The following is a 21364-nucleotide window of genomic DNA, read 5'->3' on the forward strand; positions in this document are numbered from 1 at the left end:
TGATGTTTGAGTTTGACTCATATTTAGAGTGGAAAAACGATTAAGGCCCTCATAGAACACTCCAAAACTTTTCAAGAGGCTGAAAACATTTTTTGATAGAAGTGGTACAAAACCAAATTTCCCTATATGCAGAATTTCTACAAGTCACTTCCGATAAGAGGTAAGTAGGCGACCGTTCAAAATATTTCACTTTCGAGTCACTGTAACTATGATTCGAAGAGCCGGCCGGAGTGGCCGTGCGGTTCTAGGCGCTACAGTCTGGAGCCGAGCGACCGCTACGGTCGCAGGTTCGAATCCTGCCTCGGGCATGGATGTGTGTGATATCCCTAGGTTAGTTACGTTTAATTAGTTCTAAGTTCTAGGCGACTGATGACCTCAGAAGTTAAGTCGCATAGTGCTCAGAGCCATTTGAACCATTTTTTTTTTATTATTCGAAGACCATGTACTGTTTCCCGACGTACAGTGAAGAGTGATTACACGCCGGCCGGCCCTCTGAACCCTAACATCCCCTTTCGCACGTCTAATAGCGACTTCTCTTGTCTACCGTGGTCTTGGCATAACGTGGGTGCCATTGGGAAATTTAATCTTGTCTATGGCAGCTCAAAAGTCGCCCAACAGAAGAACAGTCGGAGCAGGGTTCGAGAGAAACATGTTCCATCGGAACCAACCCACGTGCTCTCAAAGTGATAGGTGTTAGTGAAGTTACAGATACAACAAAAGTAACACAGCTAAAACAAACATTATAACTTCCATACAACTGCGCTAGGCACTTCTTGTCTTATGTTGGTCTGCCTGTTTACATACCTCTGTATTTGAATTCACGTGCCTGTACCAGTTTCTTTGGCGCTTCAGTGTATAAGTTATATAGTTAAGTTTTATTGTCGTTTCTCTATCATTATTCGCTTCACAGTCCACGTTATAAAATTCTCAATACAACTACGCCAATTTCCCAGTATAAAAAATCTATTTGTCACCGTAGATGCGCTAAGTAGGGATTAAGGTTCGCAATACGTCTTTTTCCGTGCCAACATCAGAAGTTAGATGATGGCTATTCAAATGTACAAAAAAAAAGAAGGTTAAAATGGCTCTAAGCACTATGGGACTTAACATCTGAGGTCGTCAATCCCCTAAACTTAGAACTACTTAAACCTAACTAACCTAAGGACATCCCACACCTCCATGCCCGAGGCAGGATTCGAACCTGCGATCGTAGCAGCAGCGTGGTTCCGGACTGAAGCGCCTAGAACTGGTCGGCCACATCGGCCGGCTTCAGACGTACAATAAGGTGACAAAAGTCATGGGATACCTCGTAATATCGTGTCGGATCTCGTTTGCCTGGCGTAGTTCATCAACCTGAGGCGGCATGCTCTAAACAAGTAGTTGGAAGTCACCTGCAGAAATACTGAGCCATGCTCCCTTTATAGCTTTCCACGACTGTAAAAGTATTGCCGATGCGGGATTTTTTGCACGAACTGAACTCTTGACTATGTCGCATGAAGATGTGGGTCCATGGTTTCGTGGGGTCTGCACCACACTCCAACCCTACCGTCAGCTCTTACAGGGTGTTTCAAAAATTACCGGTATACTTGAAACGGCAATACTAAGTAAACGAGCACCGATAGAAGTACACCGTTTGTTGCAATATGCTTGGGACAACAGTACATTTTCAGGCAGACAAACATTCGAAATTACAGTAGTTACAATTGTCAACAACAGATGGCACTGCGGTCTGGGAACCTCTATAGTACGATATTTTCCACATATCCACCATGCGTAGCAATAATATGGCGTAGTCTCTGAATGAAATTACCGGAAACCTTTGACAACGTGTCTGGCGGAATGGCTTCACATGCAGATGAGATGTACTGCTTCAGCTGTTCAATTGTTTCTGGATTCTGGCGGTACACCTGGTCTTTCACGTGTCCCCACAGAAAGAAGTCACAGGGGTTCATGTCTGGCGAATAGGGAGGCCAATCCACGCCGCCTCCTGTATGTTTCGGATAGCCCAAAGCAATCACACGATCATCGAAATATTCATTCAGGAAATTAAAGACGTCGGCCGTGCGATGTGGCCGGGCACCATCTTGCATAAACCACGAGGTGTTCGCAGTGTCGTCTAAGGCAGTTTGTACCGCCACAAATTCACGAAGAATGTCCAGATAGCGTGATGCAGTAATCGTTTCGGATCTGAAAAATGGGCCAATGATTCCTTTGGAAGAAATGGCGGCCCAGACCAGTACTTTTTGAGGATGCAGGGACGATGGGACTGCAACATGGGGCTTTTCGGTTCCCCATATGCGCCAGTTCTGTTTATTGACGAAGCCGTCCAGGTAAAAATAAGCTTCGTCAGTAAACCAAATGCTGCCCACATGCATGTCGCCGTCATCAACCCTGTGCACTATATCGTTAGCGAATGTCTCTCGTGCAGCAATGGTAGCGGCGCTGAGGGGTTGCCGCGTTTGAGTTTTGTATGGATAGAGGTGTAAACTCTGGCGCATGAGACGATACGTGGACGTTGGCGTCATTTGGACCGCAGCTGCAACACGGCGAACGGAAACCCGAGGCCGCTGTCGGATCACCTGCTGCACTAGCTGCGCGTTGCCCTCTGTGGTTGCCGTACGCGGTCGCCCTACCCTTCCAGCACGTTCATCCGTCACGTTCCCAGTCCGTTGAAATTTTTCAAACAGGTCCTTTATTGTATCGCTTTTCGGTCCTTTGGTTACATTAAACCTCCGTTGAAAACTTCGTCTTGTTGCAACAACACTGTGTTCTAGGCGGTGGAATTCCAACACCAGAAAAATCCTCTGTTCTAAGGAATAGACCATGTTGTCCACAGCACACTTGCACGTTGTGAACAGCACACGCTTACAGCAGAAAGACGACGTACAGAATGGCGCACCCACAGACTGCGTTGTCTTCTATATCGTTCACATCACTTGCAGCGCCATCTGTTGTTGAAAATTGTAACTACTGTAATTTCGAAAGTTTGTCCGCCTGAAAATGTACTGTTGTCCCAAGCTTATTGCAACAAACGGAGTATTTCTATCGCTGCTCGTTTAGTTTTTATTGCCGTTTCAAATATACCGGTCATTTTTGAAACACCCTGTACAAACTGCAGTCACGTTTCTCCTGTCGTCTAAGGTCTACCCGGTACGCACGCGACCCCAGTGGAGGCTGTGCAGCCGATGTGGTGTTGTCAGCAAAGGCACTCGCGTCGGCCGTCTGCTGCCATAGCACATTAACGCCGAATTTCGCTGCACTGCCGTTCGTGATAAGTTAGTCGTGCGTGCTACACTGATTTCTGCGGTTATTTCACGCAGTTTTGCTTGTCTGTTAGCACTGACAACTCTACGTAAACGTCGCTGCTCTTGGTCGTTGTCTGCGGTGAGAGGTAACGCCTGAAATTTGGTACTCTCGACACACTCTCGACGCGGATCTCGATTTCCGAAACAGACAGCCCCATGCGTCTAGCTCCATCTACCAATCTGCGTCCAAAGTCTGTCAAGTCCCGTCTTGCGGCCGTAATCACGTCGCAAACATCCTTACATGTATCACCCGAGTACAAACGACAGGTCCGCAGCTCGTGGTCGTGCGGTAGCGTTCTCGCTTCCCGCGTCCGGGTTCCCGGGTTCGATTCCCGGCGAGGTCAGGGATTTCCTCCGCCTCGTGATGACTGGGTGTTGTGTGATGTCCTTAGGTTAGTTAGGTTTAAGTAGTTCTAAGATCTAGGGGACTGATGACCATAGACGTTAAGTCCCATAGTGCTCAGAGCCATTTGAACCATTTGAACAAATGACAGCTCCACCAAATTACTGCCATTTTATACCTGGTGTAAGCGATACCAGCGCCATCTCTATAAGTGGATATTGCTATCCCATAAATTCTGCCACCTCAACGTATTTGTGTATTGCGGTAATCTGTGCAACATTTTCCGTGGTGTTTAGTAAAAGAACAACCAAATTGTTTTATTTTAATTGAGAATATTGTGAGTTATGTGAAACACTGTAATAATTGCACAAGATAAAGTCCTTTGTTAGTCACTTCTTGTTAGATATCAGATTGTAAGCCCACTTACTAATGTTTAAGTTTCAAAAACATTCTCGACATCTTTTGGTGTACTGTGAAACTGAGGTAATAAATTAAGTGGTAATTAATAAATATTTATCCTGATTGAACGTATTTTTTTATTTAAATTTAATTAAAATTCATACATGAACGTTTCGATAAGCCACCCTGCAGATCATACAGAATAAAAAAGATTCTCTCAGATTTGGATATCCAGTATCCATCGTAATTTAGTTTGTACAGTCATATAATGATGTAAGGGGATACTGTGAGTCCATTTCTGGGAGATTTATTCTTTTTTTGTTTTTTATGATCTGACAATGGAGTTATATGTATTTAATTAAAGTAAAAAAGAATTGTGCGGCGGAGACGTGGTATTAAATAATTGCCAAAACAATGCATTCACATATATCCACATGAACCTTTTAGCGTATATCTTGAAATTAGTTGGCAAATCGAAACGCATCAAGATCTTGCTATGTACGACGAAGAAATTAAATGATAATACGAGACACTGACATTGCAGATTGTATGTAGGATTTATAACTAGCCAATGTTGGCCGTAGGATCCATATTCTAGGTGAGAGGTTAAATGTAGAATTTCTCACTACACAATATTGACAATAAGGTACTATTTACTACACGACAGAGCGTCAAGGTTGTTTCAGCAATTTTCGCAGACTCTAAGGATGGAGCCCTTGATGAAAATCACGTGACTGAACCTGAGAAGGTGGGTAAGGGCAGATCGCAACTCTGTTACCCTAGGAGCTGTTCTGGCAGTGTCTGTAAGTGGTAAGAAAGCGAAATGACATCGGTCGGTTTATGATAGTTGCGGGACGCTCTTGTTCTTTGATTAGTAATATAAAGAAGAAAGATCAGCGTTTAACATCCCAGCGACACCGAGGTTATTAGACAGGAGTACCAATATACCAAGAGATGAAAGTACGAGTGGCATTCAAGATTTTTGTTCTGGATCAGTTTCGGTTGAGAAATGTGGGACATTGTGGAATGCTGCCGCTTCAGTTCTTATAGTTTCATAGAGTCCCGATGTAACGTTGTTGCTTTAATTTGCTATGTAAGCTGAACTGATAGACAATAAAAGCGGTTTAAAAGCTGTGAGCTATCTGAGGAAGTTAACCTTGCATTACTGCGCAACTGTTTCACCAGGTATCCTGTCTAGCTTACCAAATTCCCAACCAGACTAACATTAATATACGACAACCGGATATATATATATATATTTAAGAAAGAGAATTTAAATAAAAAGAAATAAATCAGTTTATATTTGGAAATTTATTTTAACATTGATCATTGAAATTTCAGCATATTAAACGTGAGTCATAACTAAGCTGGTGCCTTATTTAGGACTGTGAAAATGTGAGTTTGTAATCTTACGGAACACATCAAATATGGAGCCAAGATTGGGAGACTGCATACAACACTGCATTCATAAAATAACACAGGAAGAACGTTGAAACATATGCAAGAAGAAATTAACCACAACCAACCGATTCAATTTTCACCCAAAGAAGTTATGTTCGTAGCACAATCCTGTCCGTCATGTAATTACCACACACTGGTATACTAAATTCATACTATCTGTGAAATCTTCCCGAAAAGAATAGCTGAGGGCTACTTTGATGATTACACCACATGCTTCACGTGGTCAACTTGGTTTACACAAAGAGTGTAACTCGACAATAATTTTGATAATTAAAATAAATTAGATCGAAAAGCAATTTACAATAGGAAAACCTCGAACTGGTTACTAACGTCTTACTATTAACCTGATGGGTCAAACAATTGTATAAGCACGTGGTACTGGTCTCACAAAGTACACCCCACGTGGGTTGAACATAAAGAAAAGTTGCTATATTGCAAAATATTGTCAAGACGAGACGTTAAAATCTCACGCACATTCGCATATAAGATTGATGATCTTAGTTGGAGTTACTGATCAACAAGTGGTTCCACTTTACTCACAAAGTAGTGACGAAGCAACTACCGGAAAATAATCTGAACTTCACACGCGAATTACACTGCGTTGCAATTTAAGATAACATTAGATATTTTAGAGCTAAACCTGAAATAGAGGTGATTAAATTTTCAGTTAGGCTGAACTTAAGAAATCCATTGTCCTACGGACTTAGTAGACACGCGCTTAGCCGGAGATCTTACCACTTCAAACGCTCGTCACGGACAGACTGTACTGGTCCCTCCTTGAGGGTGGCTCACAAATACAAACGGAAGTGGCCAGAGGGGCAGCTTCCTATACCAACATGACAAGAGACGGACAGGACAATACTAAGGATAGAAACCTCTTTGCTTTTAGAAAGCGTAGCTACCTGTTTCGACGTTGGTCCTACTGTTCTCTAGCAGACAGGCTTGTCTGCTACCCTCAAGCATGCAACTAGAAATACATTTGCTCATTCATCCTCTCACACAGAAGGGAAGGGGGATGACAGTATCTTATCATATACAGTATATAAAAGAAAGCGGATGTAGGTTCCGTATGAGACTGTGTGGCATGAATTACATATAAACTGTGTTTTAAAGTGTAGTAGTGTGACAGATCGTTCTTGTTTATGTGTAAAAGTAACACGTTCCACTACTCAGTCTCCTCCCAGATAGTCAGAAACGCCACAGTTAATTTAGAAGAGGAATTTACGCCGTAAATGACAACAGATTTAAGAAATTAACACGAAAGGAATCCAACAGAGACCTTTCACCGATAGGTGGTGGCGCTGTACCTGGACTTCAAAATGCCGCCTCTATGGAGGTGCATTGCAGGCAGAGAGCCGTCATTGAGTTTGCTTTGGCGAAAAATTAGGGCGTCGTAGATATTGAGAGGCGCCTGCAGAGTGTCTAGGGAGACCTGGCAGTGAACAAATGCACGGCGAGTCGTGGGGCGCGACGTCTGTCATCGTCGCAATGACGTCACGCAAACCTGTCCGACCCCACGCCGCAACTGCGACTCCTGCAACACTGGGGCGTACGGTCGCTCTCATTCGAGGCGGTCAACGGATCACAGTCAGAACACCTCGCTGCTCAACTGCACGCTGCACGCTGCAGTGCCGACACGCTGGTCCACCAGTTGTGGTACTCAAAGGTGTGTACCCGCTGCTCTCCTCGCCGTTTAGCACAAGACCGTAAAGACCAACGAAGGATCAAATGGTTCAAATGGTTCAAATGGCTCTGAGCACTACGGGACTTAACTTCTGAGGTCATCAGTCCCCTAGAACTTAGAACTACTTAAACCTAACTAACCTAAGGACATCACACACATCCATGCCCGAGGCAGGATTCGAGCCTCCGACCATAGCGGTCGCGCGGTTACTGACTGTGTAAGTAGGCTGTTTAGGTTCTTATATTGGTAACGCCGCCGCCACGTAGCGCTCTCTGTATGAAAATCACTGGCTGTGCTGTGTGCAGTCTGTGGCTAGTTAGCATTGTTGTCTGCCATTGTAGTGTTGGGCAGCTGGATGTGAACAGCGCGTAGCGTTGCGCAGTTGGAGGTGAGCCGCCAGCAGTGGTGGATGTGGGGAGAGAGATGGCGGAGTTTTGAAATTTGTAAGACTGGATGTCAATTATGAATATTAAGGTAAATACATTGTTTGTTCTCTATTAAAATCTTTCATTTGCTAACTATGCCTATTAGTAGTTAGTGCCTTCCGTAGTTTGAATCTTTTATTTAGCTGGCAGTAGTGGCGTAACGAAGATTTTTGTGAGGTAAGTGATTCGTGAAAGGTATAGGTTAGTGTTAGTCAGGGCCATTTTTTTTTGTAGGGATTTTTGAAAGTCAGATTGCGTTGCGCTAAAAAATATTGTGTGTCAGTTTAAGCACAGTCATGTACTCGTATAATTGTTCTAAGGGGACGTTTCATATGTCGACCCTTAGCCGAGGATACCTCACTGGGATCTATGATTTTTTCTTGTAGTTTGTGTAATTAGTGTAGATTTTGTTTATTGCTAGCGCGTAATTGTAGAGAGAATATCCTTTGTAGTTGCAGTCTTTCATTGTTGTACAGTAAAACAGGTGTGGCACGTATGTAAATTTCCACCAAGTATTTCGCAGCTGCGCTTGCAATTAATTAGATATCATTTTCAGTGCTATGTTAATGTGTTTTCTTATTTTGCTCTTCAAATTGTGCTTTTCTGTGTTGTCATGTGAAATATTGTGACAATAACGACGTGTGAAAAACGTAACACTAGGGTCCAAAGTAAACTGAGAAATAATAGTGACGACGAGCGTAGCTTATCAGCACCACTGTGTAGTGAATTAACAGACGTTCCAAGTAGTAATTTGGTAATTGTGCATAGGGAAATGGAGCGGGCGGCAAATAATGGTGTAGACAGTCAAACAGGTAGTGAACAGGGAAGCATTATCGATCGATCGGTCGGCAACAGCTCGCCTCAGGAATCCGAAATGACAGGACACAGTCTTGCAAATACTGTAGATTCAGGTTTTGCGTCCTCACCGTTTTCTCAAATAAGTCAAGACACATTTTCTGCTTGTCAAAATGTGAATGCTGCCGGTGAAAACGCACTGCCAAGAAGCAAAGAGAAACAGATTCCAGACACTAATACATTATTATTGCAATTAATGGAACAAAATCAGAGACAAACACAGCAAAAGCTTCAAAAGTTAGACACAATGGAACAAAATCTTCGGAAGTTAGACACCACGCTTGAACAAACACGTGAAGATTTAACCACTGAGTTACATAACATTGAATCGAAATGTCAAAAAGTCTGTAATGACGTAGAAACACAAATTTGTGAGCATTTTCAACCTATTTTTTCGCGGCATGAAAATGCATTACAGAATCACGAAGCAGCCATAAAAGAACTGCAAACCATTGTTCATGAAAATCATGAGACCTTGTGGGCTAAAATTGACTCAGTTGCATCTACCGATTCGGTTACGCAACTTGCAAAAACTCAGGAAAACTTAAAGGACACAGTAGATTCGATTTCAACACAAATGGACACTCTGAAACTTGGTTCAGAAAAACACACTGAGGAAATGTGTTCACTATCGGAGAAAGTAGCCGAACTTTCGGATCAGGTCACTAACTTATCTACAAAGGTAGATGATGATCTGAATGACACAAGACCCGTAGCCTTCACTGACACAGAAGAGTATGAACAAAATAGAAAATTCAAACAAAATCAAAATCAAATCAATACACAGTACAAAAGAGAAATCCGGGAACTACAAGATCAGTTGACACAGGTAATACAAGAATTACATATTTCAGAGGACACTCGCGTTCCAGTACGGGAAGAGGGACATAGAAATACGGAACAACCACAAAATAATAACACAGGAAACTTCGGAAATTATGAAAGAAATTGGCAAGGCGCATTGGATTTTGAGATGGAACCGCCGAAACGAAGTAACAATGAGCGATGTGCGACTCGCCGACACGATGATTTCGACTATAAGCTGTTCATTACTACACGTAAATTCAAAACATTTAAGAATTCTGGCAACGACATTCATCCACAAGCATGGCTCCATCAATTTTCTCATTGTTTTCCTCCCAACTGGTCATTGGAGCACAGGTTAGAGCTTGGAGAATGAACCAGCTGCAAGAATGCGATCGGTCATTCACGATTGCCACAGTGAAGGAGAGTTTTTCCATGCCTTCCTCTCAGCATATTGGTCTCAAGCCACACAAGACCGAGTAAAACATAGCATCATAATGATGAAACATTTCGAACAATCTGAATTTTCCAGTCTTGTGAAATATTTTGAAGACATGTTGCACAAGAATCAGTACTTGTCAAATCCATACAGCCCTTCAGAACTCATCCGCATTTGCTTACTGAAATTGCCTGAACATTTAAGAAATATTATTTTGGCAGGACGTTGCAAAGACGACATTGAAGCTTTTCAGGGACTCTTACAACAATTAGAAATTGACACAGACAGTCGCGGGATGCGAAAACAGGAAAACAGTCACTACAGGTCACATCCGTCACAATTCCGTGATGACAGAAACAATAACTGGACACGACAAGTCTATTCTTACAACGCAAATCGTGACCAAAACAGACACTACCCGTATGACAACCACTGGCAGAGTAATAGTTACAGAGAAAGATCGCATTTACGTAGTAATGAATATGACAGAGACAATCATAGAAACTGACAATTTGGCAACCAGAACTATTATTATCACGGGAGACAGAATAACTTCAGACGCAATGGTCCACCGTGCAGTGATAATTCAGGGAGAAATTCTCCACCACTTAACCGACAAGAAAGAAACTACAGGACCTACCGACATGACGACAGACGATATAATCATAACGACAGACGTGAATTTCATCAGAACTGGCGGTATTCTAACAGAGCTGGGCCCTCTCGGCAAGGCGAATTTGTAGAAGTTAGGTCTCCTAATCCCAATAACGACGCGCGCCAACAAAGAAACAGACAATGACTCGCACCGCAGGCAGCCACTTGCGCCCGCTGGATCAGGGAAAAATAACATTGACGCTAACCTTGAGCAAAATTCCATTATTCTTTACGGACGAATACCGCATGATAATTGCATTAAAGCTGAAACTCTGCGTACTGAGAAGAGGAAAGGGTTAAGCCACATTTCACATGTAAAACCATTTATTGAGAGATAATCTGCTTTTTAACTTAGTCTTTGGTATAAAACTTTTCACTTCACATTTCTAGTATGCATTGTCAGACTTAAGAAACTGTTAACATGCAACAATGTTTGAAGTTAAATATCCAGTCTAGAACCTAGGGAACATTTTTAAACAGAAATTACGAATGCATTGTTATAGTGAACAGACGACACAGTGGTTAGTTTATGTGACAGCTACATGATTATACCACGACGTTACTAAATAGTGACAATTTACAATGTTGCTTTTGCGATGTTTCTGTTTCATATCTGCACAGTTTTTCTGTATTATTCTGGAAAGTAAAACATGTTTTAGTAGCAACTTTTGTGGTATAGCTACAATGAGACAGCCTCTTTCGTAGCACAACAATACGTTACAGCACAGTACTTTCTTCATCACAACAATAAGCGTAATAACTAAGATATCTATACGCAAAGCATTTCACTTTTGTTTATCATGAGGTAAGTACATTGACTTCTGCAGAACTTAGCTTTCGGAGGAAAATGACTACGACACTTGCACAGAGATTATCTTACAGCAAGACGCACATTTAGCGCTACAGGGCACGTATTTGAGTGATTAATTTTGTACTTAAAACATTTATTTTAAAAAGATTTTTGAATTACAAAGAAAGTTTTCCGTGATACATTTCATTCCATTGCTGTAATCTGTAATACCTGAGGGTATAATTACAATAATCCTCAGGGGGGTACACTCTTACTTTGTGTACCATGTGTTTGGTAAGCACAAGGAGCCCTAGCTAATATGGTATTTGCTTATACAACTTTACACATTGGTACCATATTTCTCCAACACAGAATTACACAGCCACCTGATTATTTAACAGAGAAACAAACATTTTTTTTACTACATCAGTGACACATGTTTACGTAATTACACCGTTGGATAACTTCACACTTACGAAATTGTATTTTGTCTGTACTTTGTGAACTGTTCATATTTTTTCGGATCCATTGTGATATTATGAGAGCTTTGAATGATGTATTTGGTATGAGATCATGATTTTTAAAGTATGTTGGAGGTAGATGACACTGTTGAAATGAGCAGAGGTTTTTTATTTAGGTTTTGACATTATTGCAGAAAGCTACAACGTTTTTGAGAGTTGACTGAGGTGTTATGATGTTATTATTACGATGACGATGTGTATTATGCTGCTGAGGTATGTTTATGATTAATAAGCTGATGCTATATGAGTTATTTGATTATGCTATGTATCTGTTATGATGAAATATTGAAGAAGTGTCGACGAATATATATATATATGTGTAATAAGGAAAGGAGTAATGAATAGTGGTTAAGGACTCTGACTTGTGAAAAAGGATGTTGGAAACCAAGAATCGTACTTTAAGAGTTATGAAATGTATGTAAATGCGTGAATGTATTACAATGCCGACGAAAATTTTTTGGACACTGTTATATCAATGGGATTTTGTTTCTACAGCTTTGTAACGCAAATTCTTGACCTGTGAAATATTTTTATATGAGACTGTCACTGTAGCGGAAACTGCTGTCGTAAATATTTCTGTAAGAAAGTTAAGTGACCACCTGCACGTAATGTGTCGTGGGCACCCAGCTGTGTCAGACGCCTGGAGAAAAAGCCATTAGGGTGTGCCTTTCCAGAGGCACAGGTAGAAAAAAAAAGGGAGGCCATTATCCTCGCTATTGACATTCCTTTGTAGAAAGCATCGCAAATACGACACGCTCAAACTTGAAAACATACGATAACACTGTGGAGCTCTTAATTTGTGATACTTACTGAAATGCTTATGAAATGACGAGAAATATTTTTATGTCTATACACCTGATTATGACTACTGTCTTTCTAGTTGAGAGAAATGCCGTATGGCTTGCTTTATGTATTTATTTGCTCATTTTCTTTAATATCTAGTTTCTAGCTGCACTGCAGCATTGTTTAAAATAAAATTTTATGACTGTACTAATATAGATGTTTTATGCCTACAGATCCAGTAAACAACAACTTTAAAAAAAAAACGAAGGAGCACAAAAAGACATTTCCCTTCACAGGACTTGCATACATAATTTTCTTTTCAACTACTTGGTAATATTTTTCGTAGAATAAGTTGTGGTGCACCACTTTAATTACATAGACATTAAGATGTGAATATACATTTCCCTTGTCTGCATTATTGTCTTTAGTGTAATGTTTTTTTTTTGCTTGAGCTATGTCATGTTTAGGTATAAGTTACTGCTGTTTGCCAGGCATAGTGTTACTGAATTTGACTTTGTATTACTCTGCTAAGCCAGTTTACTACTGATTTATTTTTCTTGTTTACTGCACAGTGCCTTATATTAGTTGTAATATTGCAATTGCTTTGCCTATTTAAATTTTTTGTCATTGATGTTTGTGTTAATTGTTTTGTGCTGCTGCATTGCCTCGTCCCTTAGTTTAGCATCTGAGCTCAGTAGATTTAAGTTAGCTTAAGAGGGGGTAGCCTATAAGAGAATGAGTTGCGATGAATTTGAAGAAATGCACTGAGAGGTTTTACGAGAAAAATACAGAAAGCATGCTTGGATAGGATTTTTTTGGTGGAAACAAAGGTTGAAATAAGAAGAAAGATCTATGGAATGAAGTTTTGGGTTGGACTGCAGTACCAAATGTTACACTGAAAACAAACCCTGTCCTTTCCTTTTGTGTTATCCCACTATGTGTTTGTGTCCCCTTGTGTATTTGTTTTCTTCCTGTCTCCGTGTAGTTTCATAGAATTTTTTCTTCTTCTAATACTAAGCTACATTCTCTATGATGAGGAATACTGTTATCCTCAAATATAATTGGCATTAATAATATGTTATTTACCTTGTAAATATGCTTAGACATTATTTATTCTGTTTTTGTTTTAATGCTCATGTGTGAAGTTGATGTTTCGAAAGTTATTCTGATCTTTTATGTATGTACTCATGTCATAATTCCTGTAACATAGATGTATATGTTATTTCTATTCTTTTGTAAAGCCTGTATTACTACAAATGTTATCTGTATTGTTATGTTTTAATGATGTATTCTGTACCTTTGTAATTGTATTCTCATGTCATAAATTTCAAATGTAATTGACACCAGTTCATCAAATTAAGTAACTTGTAAGCATTCATTTCACTGCACACATTTCTGTTGGTCATAGTATATGGACAATATGTGAGAAGTAGGAACTGTTAGTGTTAGCACGTGTGTTAATAATTCAGCAAGGGACTGGATAACAGCATTGCTGGTTCTAAGGACAATTCCAAAAACTTTGTGAGTGCACAAGTGGTGGTTATGGACTTGCAATATTGTCCGCAAGACTCTTCAATGGTGATTGTGCACCGGCACAGTCACAACAGATGGCTGCTGGCCATCTCTACAAGGACTACAGTGGGTCTGCATCTTTGATGACCCACCAATACCATTATTTCTTCAAGGACTTCAGTGGGTCTGCATCTTTGATGACCCACCAATACCATTATTTCTACAAGGACTGCAGTGGGTCTGCACCTCTGGTGGCCCACCAATACCATACTCTCTACCAGGACTACAGTGGGTCTGCTCTGTGATGACCTACCTACCACTATTCTTCAAAACTTCTATTGACTCTGCTGTGGGTTTGCTCTGTTGTGGCCCATTACCTGTCTGCATGTCAAGAGTCAGCACTGTCTTTCCGTTGGAAAGGACAACACTACTTCTTCAAGACTACATGGAAATCCACTACTTCTTCAAGACTGCATGGAAATCCACTACTTCCATGTGCATTTTCTTTTACTGCTCAGACTTTGAGAAAAACACTGCAATTTCACAGTGATGAACAATCTGGACTGTCTTTATGGACTGTGAGAAAATTTTAGATTTTGACCAACATTGTATCAATAAGTGTGTGCTTTGATTTATTTGTTATTGTTATTACGATTATGAAAAATTTTAACAAATATGTATTGCCCAGTGCCCAAAACAATTTGTAAAATTTTTTGTGGGGAGCATGGGGGCTATGTAAGTAGGCTGTTTAGGTTCTTATATTGGTAACGCCGCCGCCACGTAGCGCTCTCTGTATGAAAATCACTGGCTGTGCTGTGTGCAGTCTGTGGCTAGTTAGCATTGTTGTCTGCCATTGTAGTGTTGGGCAGCTGGATGTGAACAGCGCGTAGCGTTGCGCAGTTGGAGGTGAGCCGCCAGCAGTGGTGGATGCGGGGAGAGAGATGGCGGATTTTTGAAATTTGTAAGACTGGATGTCAATTATGAATATTAAGGTAAATACATTGTTTGTTCTCTATTAAAATCTTTCATTTGCTAACTATGCCTATCAGTAGTTAGTGCCTTCCGTAGTTTGAATCTTTTATTTAGCTGGCAGTAGTGGCGCTCGCTGTATTGCTGTAGCTTGAGTAACGAAGATTTTTGTGAGGTAAGTGATTTGTGAAAGGTATAGGTTAATATTAGTCAGGGCCATTTTTTTTGTAGGGATTTTTGAAAGTCAGATTGCGTTGCGCTAAAAAATATTGTGTGTCAGTTTAAGCACAGTCATGTGTAATTGTTCTAAGGGGAAGCTTCAACTGTAGCGCCTAGAACCGCTCGGCCACTCCGGCCGGCAATGAAGGATCATCGGTGCGGTGTTGCTTGCGGGTTACAATGCTTACAGTATTAATATTTGTTGAATATCGTCCTAATCGACGAAACATGTGTTCATCACTGGTAACTCGTGGAGTGGCGTCACACTCTGGAGAAGAAGTTCAAAGCCACGCCCTCGAACGGTAAAGTCATTGCGACGGTCTTCTGGGACTCTCAAGGGATTGTTCTACGTCTACATCTTCATCTACGTGATTACTCTGCTATTGGCAGAGGGTTCAATGAACCACCTTCAAGCTGTCTCTCTCGCGTTCCACTCTCGAACGGCACGCGGGAACAACGAGCCCTTAAATTTTTCTCTGCGAGTCATGATTTCTCTTATTTTATCATGATGATCATTTCTGCCTATGTAGGTGGCTGCCAACAGAATGTTTTCGCAATCGGAGGAGAAAACTGGTGATTGAAATTTCATGAGAAGATCCCGTCGTAACGAAAAACGCCTTTGTTTTAATGATTGCCACTCCAATTCACGTATCATGTCTGTGGCACTATCTGCCCTTCTTTGCACTTTTTCGATGTCATCCGTCAGTCCCACCTGATGCGGACAAGCGTAGTGTAAGCAGTCTCTTTGGTAGACCTGCTGCACCTTCTAAGTGTTCTGCCAATGAATCGCAGTCTTCGGTTTGCTCTACCCACAATATTATCTATGTGATCGTTCCAATTTAAGTTGCTTGTAATTGTAATCCCTAAGTATTTAGTTGAATTTACAGCCTTCAGATTTGTGTGACTTATCGCGTAATCGAAATTTAGCTGATTTCTTTTAGTACTCATGTGAATCACTTCACACTTTTCCTTATTCAGGGTCAATTGCCACTTTTCACTCCATACAGATATCTTATCTAAATCATTTTGCAAGTCGTTTTGCTCATCCGATGACTTTACAAGACGGTAAATGACAGCATCATCTGCAAACAATCTAAGACGGCTACTCAGATTGTCTCTTACGTCGTTAATATAGATCAGGAACAATAGAGGGCCTATAACACTTCCTTGGGGAACGCTGGATATTACTACTACTCGATGACTTTCCGTCTATTACTACGAACTGCGACCTTTCTGACAGGAAATCACGAATCCAGTCGCACCACTGAGGCGATACTCCGAAGGCACGCAGTTTGGTTAGAAGACGCTTGTGAGGAACGGTGTCGAAAGCCTTCTGGAAATCTAAAAATATGGAATGAATTTGACATCCCCTGTCGATAGCACTTATTACTTCATGAGTATAAAGAGCTAGTTGTGTTTGGCTAAAAATGGCTCTGAGCACTATGCGACTTAACTTCTGAGATCATCAGTCACCTAGAACTTAGAACTACTTAAACCTAACTAACCTAAGGACATCACACACATCCATTCCCGAGGGAGGATTCGAACCCGCGACCGTAGCGGACGCTCGGACGCTCGGTTCCAGACTGTAGCGCCTAGAACCGCACGGACAGTCTGGCCGGCGCTAGTTGTGTTTTACAAGAACGATATTTTCTGAAACCGTGCTGACTATGTGTCAATAAATCGTTTTCTTCGAGGTACTTAATAATGTTGGAATACAGTACAAGTTCCAAAACCCCACTACAAATCGACGTTAGTTATATAGGCCTGTAATTCAGGCGGATTACTCCTACTTCACTTTTTTTGTATTGGTGTGACTTGAGCAATTTTCCAGTCTTTAGGTGCGTACTTTCTGTGAGCGAGTGGTTGCATATAATTGCTAAATATGGAGCTATTTTATCAGCATACTCTGAGAGGAACCTGACTGGTATACAATCTGGACCGGAGGCCTTGCGTTTATTAAGTGAATTAAGCTGCTTTGTTACACCGAGGATATCTACTTCTATGTTTCTCATCTTGGCAGTTGTTTCTGATTGGAATTCAGGAATATTTACTTCGTCTTCTTTGGTGAAGGAGTTTCGGAAAACCGTGTTTAATAACTCTGCTTTTGTGGCACTGTCATCAGTGATGGTTCAAATGGTTCAAATGGCTCTGAGCAGTATGGGACTTAACATCTATGGTCATCAGTCCCCTAGAACTTAGAACTACTTAAACCTAACTAACCTAAGGACAGCACACAACACCCAGCCATCACGAGGCAGAGAAAATCCCTGACCCCGCCGGGAATCGAACCCGGGAACCCGGGCGTGGGAAGCGTCATCATTGACTTCGCCGTTGTTATCGCGCAGTGCAGGTATTGATTGCGTCTTGCCACTGGTGTGCTTTATGTATCACCAGAATCTCTTTGGGTTTTCTGACAAATTTCGACACAGAATTTCGTTGTGGAAATTATTAAAAACATCTCGCATTGAAGTACGCGCCATATTTCGAACTTCCGTACAACTTTGCCAATCTTGGGGATTTTGCGTTCTTTCAAATTTGGCATGCTTTTTTCGTTGCTTCTGCAACAACGATCTGACCCGTTTTGCGTATCATGGGGGATCAGTACCATCACTTATTAATTTATATGGTTTATATCTCTCAATTGCTGCTTTATTCTCTCCCTTATGGTACAACGATCAACTCTGAAGTGTATTGTGGTATCCTCAGGAAACTGAAGAAACAACCTCAGCGTGTTCGTCACCACAAAAATCCCAACGCAATTCCCCTTCTCCATGACAATGCAAGGCCTCACACAAGACTGCGCCCCCGGGAGGAACTCACAAAACTCGACTGGACCGTCCTTCCTGCCCCACCCTGCAGCCCGGATCTCACACCTTCCGACTTCCATCTGTATGGCGCAATCAAGGGTGCATTCCGCGGAAATTAGTATGTGGGTGATGCGGAGGTTACCGATGCAGAGAGGTTTCGGCTCCGACGCCGAACAGTAGATTGGCGTTGCATTGAAAAGAGAATATGTTGAACAATACCGTTTTGCAGCCACAAGAGTTGGGTGTAAATTGTTCTATTGGAATTCCGAATAGCACCAATCTGCTTTCAGAATGAAATTGTTTTGTGCAGCTTATTGAATGCCCCTGTATCTGTTTTTTTCTGTTCTGAGTGCAGAATAATTCCGTGAAAATGTGTACTTTCTCTTCTAAAAGTCCAGGTATCTGCGATCATCTTCTAGTTTAGTGTCGAAACGAAAGAAAAGCATTAAAGAAAAGCGACCACCACGGTTGCCAACAGCGCTTTGTGGGCGTAGCCTTACATTATGTGATCAAAAGTATCCCGACACCTCCAAAACATACGTGTTTCATACTCGGTGCATTGTGCTACCACCATCTGCCAGGTACTCCACATCAGCAACCTCAGTAGACATTAGACATCGTGAGAGAGTAGAATGGGGCGCTCCGTGGAACTCGCGGGCTTCGAACGTGGTCAGATGATGGGTGTCACTTCTATCATACGTCTGTACGCGAGATTTCCACACTCCTAAACATCTCTAGGTCCACTGTTTGCGATGTGATAGTGAAGTGGAAACGTGAAGGGATACGTACAGCACAAAAGCGTACAGGCCGACGTCATCTGTTGAATGACAGACATCGCCGATAGTTGAAGAGGGTTGTAATGTGTAATAGGCAGACATCTATCCAGACCATCACACAGGAATTCCAAACTGAATTAGGATCCACTGCATGTACTGTCACAGTTAGGCGGTAGTTGAGAAAACTTGGATTTCATGGTTGAGCAGCTTCTCATAAGCCACACATCACGTCGTAAATGCCAAACGACGCCTCGCTTGGTGTAAGGAGCGTAAACATTGGACGATTGAACAATGGAAAAGGTTATGGGAGTGACGAATCACGGTACACAATCCGATGGCAGGGTGTAGGCCTGGCGAACGCCCGGTGAAGGTCATCTGCCAGCGTGTGTAGTTCCAGCAGTAAAATTTGTAGGCAGTGGCGTTATGATGTAGGCGTGTTTTTCATGGAGGGGGCAAACCCCTTGTTGTTTTGCGTGGTAATATCACAGCACAGGCCTACATTGATGTTTTAAGCACCTTCTTGCTTCCCACTGTTGAGGGGGACGATCGAGCACCTGTTCATAATGCACGGCCTGTGGCGGAGTGTTGTCACGACAATAACATCCCTATAATCAACTGGCCTGCACAGAGTCCTGACCTGAATCCTACAGAACAGCCGGCCGGAGTGGCCGAGCGGTTCTAGGCACTACAGTCTGGAACCGCACGACCGCTACGGTCGTAGGTTCGAATCCTGCCTCGGGCATGGATGTGTGTGATGTCCTTAGGTTAGTTAGGTTTAAGTAGTTCTAAGTTCTAGGGGACTTATCACCTCAGTAGTTGAGTCCCATAGTGCTCAGAGCCATTTGAACCATTTGAACCTACAGAACAACTTTGGGATGTTTTGGAACGCCGACTTCGTGCCAGGCCTCACCGACCGACATCGATACCTCTCCACAGTGCAGCATTTCGTGAGGAATGGGCTGCCATTTCCCAAGAATCCTTCCAGCACCTAATTGAACGTATGCCTGAGAAAGTGGAAGCTGTCATCAAGGCTAAGGGTGAGCCAACACAATATTGAATTCCAGCATTACCGACGGAGGTCGCCACCAACTTCTATTTTCAGCCAGGTGTCCGGATACTTTTGATCACATAGTGTACATAGTAAGACCGAGAAGACCTCCGGTCGTTGACGTTCCTGGCGCCCTTGACAGCTCGACCTCGAGGAGAGTCGACGCCTTTCTGGAAGCTTCTCGGCACGGAGTGCAGCGACGCTATCGCTCTGGAATGCCCTCGGCTGGTCGCTTTCCCTCCCTCCGTAGAGGCGGAGGTGGTGGAGAGAGAAGGATGCGGGCGCCGGAGGGTAGTGACCCGTCCTCGCGGGGCGGCCGCTCGGCTCTCGGTTTTCCTGTTGCGGCCTCCGCCAATGGCAGGCGGCGGCGGCTCTGGAGCCTTGGACTGCAGCGACGGGGCCAGCGGCTGCCGCCATCGAGTGCGGGCCGTACTGTGCTCCGTGTACGTGGCTGGCTGGGCCTTCCTAGCGCTAGCTCTGCTCAGTGCGAGTCGCTGCTCCCAGCCAGCACATCTCTAGCAGAGCTGAGGGTGACGGAAGGACCCCGACACTCGAGTCCTGCGGCGATGTAGTAGTCCACTCCAGTCGTGTCGGTTTTGCCTTACTTGCAAATACTTCAAAAGGCTCTGAGCGCTACGGGACTCAACACCCGAGGTCATCAGTCCCCTAGAACTTAGAACTACTTAAACCTAACTAACCTAAGAACATCACAAACATCCATGCCAAAGGCAGGATTCGAACCTGCGAGCGTACCAGTCGCAGACTGAAGCGCCTAGAACCGCTCGGCCACCGCGGCCGGCTCCTTACTTACAAGAATGGGCTTTGTTTTTGCAGAGCGTCAACTTACAAGTGGCTCTCTGCCACAGTTCAAACTTCGGAGGGTGAAAGAAGTGAAAATTGAGGGACACGTATTTTGGCTTAGGTGCCCAGACTCAATTTCCGTTCTTTCTTTGGTCCTTGTCCCACTCCAACGCGAGGTCAGCTTTGGCAGTGTTCGTGACAGAGGATGGCCGGGGTGCCCTTCCTGTTGCCACCCCGAACCCGCCGGGACGTAAGTAGTGTACACCGGCTGTCTGCGTCTAGTGTAAGCCACGAAATAGTGCGAACGTCTGCAAATGTCTGTGAGTCGCGAAACGTGGCGACCAGCCCTGCGGGATGTGGAACACTGCCTGAAAACCACATCCAGGCTGTGCGCCCCGTGTTCAAATCTAATCTCATGTGTTTTTCTTTGTCTTTAGCTGTCACGAAACTGTGTGACTTAGTTTCTTCTCTGTCATCGTGAAATACGAGGGCAGTTCAATAAGTAATGCAACACATTTTTTTTCTCGGCCAATTTTGGTTGAAAAAACCGGAAATTTCTTGTGGAATATTTTCAAACATTCCCGCTTAGTCTCGTGTAGTTTCATTGACTTCCGACAGGTGGCAGCGCTGTACGGAGCTGTTAAAATGGCGTCTGTAACGGATGTGCGTTGCAAACAACGGGCAGTGATCGAGTTTCTTTTGGCGGAAAACCAGGGCATCTCAGATATTCATAGGCGCTTGCAGAATGTCTACGGTGATCTGGCAG

The sequence above is a fragment of the Schistocerca cancellata genome, chromosome 7 (assembly GCF_023864275.1).
Source record: "Schistocerca cancellata isolate TAMUIC-IGC-003103 chromosome 7, iqSchCanc2.1, whole genome shotgun sequence".
Lineage (NCBI taxonomy): Eukaryota > Metazoa > Arthropoda > Insecta > Orthoptera > Acrididae > Schistocerca > Schistocerca cancellata.